This window comes from Perognathus longimembris, chromosome 13, assembly GCF_023159225.1.
Source record: "Perognathus longimembris pacificus isolate PPM17 chromosome 13, ASM2315922v1, whole genome shotgun sequence".
In the NCBI taxonomy this organism is placed as follows: Eukaryota; Metazoa; Chordata; class Mammalia; order Rodentia; family Heteromyidae; genus Perognathus; species Perognathus longimembris.
The window spans coordinates 62,903,123-62,906,529 of NC_063173.1; positions in this window are offsets into that span (position 1 = coordinate 62,903,123).

Consider the following 3,407-nt stretch of genomic DNA (forward strand, 5'->3'; position numbering starts at 1 on the left):
GAGGTGCTGCTTACCGTAACCGGCCTGCACCCCTCTACAAGATGGCTATGGAGAAACAGAGAGGCTAAGGACCGATGGCAGGTGGGAGAGACCCAGGAGATCCTCCCCCATGGCGGGTCCTGGAACAACCCAGTGGGCCCAGAGCAGCTCTGAGAGCCGCGGTCATGATGGCAGGTCGCGCAAGTGGGCTGTAGTGTTACACTCACACACTCACACACACACACAGAGCTGGTGTTATTCCTGCTCTGTTTCCAGGGACACGTGCCCTTGTTTCCTCTATGCAAGTGTTCAGAAAAGAGAGAGAATGCAAGCAGTGACGCACGCAGACCAAAATCAGGGCTGGCGATCCTGGCGGAGGGCACATGGGAACTCCCTGCTCCATCCCTGCAACTCCCCCGCAAATGGAGCATCGTCTCCAGACAGTTACTCAGGACTCTGCTGGCTATGGCTCGAGGAACGGACTGGCAGGAGGTCAGGGAGGGCCACCACCATAGCCCCCCTAGATGCGCCCAGCGGGGAGATGGGGAGAAGGGCCAGGAGGAAAAGCAAGCCGCCACAGCTGGCAAGGGGCCCAGGGAGGGGGCGCTCCAGGGGCCTGGACCCCACGGTGACTGGTACCCCTCGGTGCCCGCTCTCGCATCTGCGCAGGCCCGCGGCCGTGCAGCCGTTCTAAGTGGCGGTACGGGCTTGGCTCGGCACCAGCGTGGACGCAGGGCGGGAGCCCCGGGGCCGGGGGGAAAGGCAGCCCCGGCCGCCACATTTGCTCAGGATTAGATAGCACAAGAGAGAGCAAATAGGAGCTGGGCCACGGTGTCCTGGCCCAGCGTGGGGATGCCAAGGGCCAGTGGACAAACAGGCCCTCCCTTCCCTCCAGGAACTGCCCTTGACTCAGCGCCCGCGTAGGGTTTGCAGAGGGGCTACAGCCGCCAGCCCCTGGGGCCTGGCCCCCACCGAGCCTGCCCCCCTGGCCTGGGGGCCCCCACGATGACTGAGTCATCCCAGGACACACCCCAGTGCTGTGGGCAGGGCACAGAGCTCCCATGGATGCCCTCACAGAGGACAGGCCCAGGCGCGACCCCCTTCCGCCCTGCTCATGCCCAGGTGTCCTCCGCATCTCCTCACTCCAGGGGACCGTCAGTGCTCAGAGAGGGGGGGAGCACAGCCACGAGTCCACACTCCAGGGGACACAGGGGCACGGTGCCTGAGGTCAGAGGTCGGTGGGTGGCTGAACTCTCCCCCAGAGCCAGGGACCTGGGTGGGGCGGGGGGCAGGACCCAGGGCGAAGGGCGAGATTCCTCACCCCGCTCTGCTCGGGCCCAGCCTCTGGGGACACCGCGGAGCTCCACAGGGTGCTCGGCTCAGAGCCCCTGCCAGGTCCCCTCCGTCGGGGCCCCAAGAGGAGTGTGGCAGCTAGGGGAGGGGGCTCTCCTGCAGGGCGGGGCCTGCCTGGTGCCAGAGCCCACGTGCATATCTTACATCAAGCCGGGAGCTGCAACGCACACACACACACACACACACACACAAATGAACATGCACGCACACACACACTAGTGAGCAGAAGACTTTGGAAAGTGGTCCTTGCTGCTGCTGCAGAGCCCCAGTGGAGGCCCCATGGGGGGGGGGGCAGTGGGCCCGTGGAGGCCCCGTGGGGGGCAGTGAGCCAGGGCCAGCTTCCTTCCGTGTCCTGGACTAGGACTGAGTCCCAGGGGAACTACCAGGGACTCCCTGGTTGAGCACGGTGGCCCACAGGGGGTGGTGTCAGGGGCCCAGGCCCGGTCCTGCCACCTGTGTCCAGCCCTGTGGGCTCCTGGAGCAAACCCAGTCAGGTGCTCACTCGGCCCGGCTGGGCCTCCTATGAATGAGAGCAGGGGGGCTGGGTGGGGGGGTGGGGGGGACTGGGGGCTGGGTGGTAGGGGGACTGGGCACAGGGGCTGGATGATGGGGTGCTGGGTGGGACAGACTGGGGGAGAGTGGGGTGGACCAGGCGATGGGTGGAGGGGTCTCTCCTGACGGCCCTCCTGGCTTCCTCCCACCCACAGGTGGGAGGCCTCAAAGGCGGGGGCCCTGCCTGCTCCTGCAGGAGACGATGCCAAGCTTGGCCCCGGCCTGGGGGAGGGGCTGGCTGGCCGGCCTGGCCCCCGGCCCTGGGGCCCCAAGCTGTTTACCTGGGAGGAGGGGCGGGAGTGCGTGTCGCCTGTGACCTCTCTGGGCCTTTCTGGGTCTGCCTGCCACCGGCACCCCAGCCCAGGGCCGAGGACTCGGCGTGCATGGCTTGGGGATGTGGGCTGACTGTCCCCTGGGCTGGGCATCCCTGTGGGCTGACCATCCCCATGGGCTGACTGTTCCTGTAGGCTGGCCGACTCCGTGGGCTGGGCGTCCCCGTGGGCTGACTGTCCCCGTGGGCTGACCGTCCCCGTGAGCTGACCGTCCCCGTGGGCTGACTGTCCCCGTGGGCTGACTGTCCCCGTGGGCTGGGCGTTCCCGTGGGCTGGCCGTCCCCGTGGGCTGACCGTCCCCGTGGGCTGGGCGTCCCCGTGGGCTGACTGTCCCCGTGGGCTGACCGTCCCCGTGGGCTGGGCGTCCCCGTGGGCTGACCGTCCCCGTGGGCTGACCGTCCCCGTGGGCTGGGCGTCCCCGTGGGCTGACCGTCCCCGTGGGCTGACCGTCCCCGTGGGCTGACTGTCCCCATGGGCTGACCGTCCCCGTGGGCTGGGCGTCCCCGTGGGCTGACCGTCCCCGTGGGCTGGGCGTCCCCGTGGGCTGACCGTCCCCGTGAGCTGACTGTCCCCGTGGGCTGGGCGTCCCCGTGGGCTGACCGTCCCCGTGGGCTGGGCGTCCCCGTGAGCTGACCGTCCCCGTGGGCTGACCGTCCCCGTGGGCTGACCGTCCCCGTGGGCTGACTGTCCCCATGGGCTGACCGTCCCCGTGGGCTGGGCGTCCCCGTGGGCTGACCGTCCCCGTGGGCTGGGCGTCCCCGTGGGCTGACCGTCCCCGTGAGCTGACTGTCCCCGTGGGCTGGGCGTCCCCGTGGGCTGACCGTCCCCGTGGGCTGGGCGTCCCCGTGAGCTGACCGTCCCCGTGGGCTGCTCCAGTCTGGCAGCAGTGGCTTCAGGGAGACCCCCTCACCCACCCCAGGCACCCAACCAAGCTTTTCCTCCCCTCCAAGCTTTTCTCTGCCTTCCTCCTGCCTGCTCACCCAGACAGGAGCCCCTCCCTGCCCCGCCTCGCCCCGCCCCGCCCTCCCAGGGCGACCCCAGGGGCCTCTGCACCCCGCTCTTCGCTCCCTGCGCCTGGCAGGTTCTCACATGGTTAAGCTGGGTGAGAGGTCAGGAAGAGGCTGTCTGCCCCACCATGCTCCGGACCCGCGGGCTCCCTGGGCCCACACGCCACGTGGTTCTCGTCTCCAG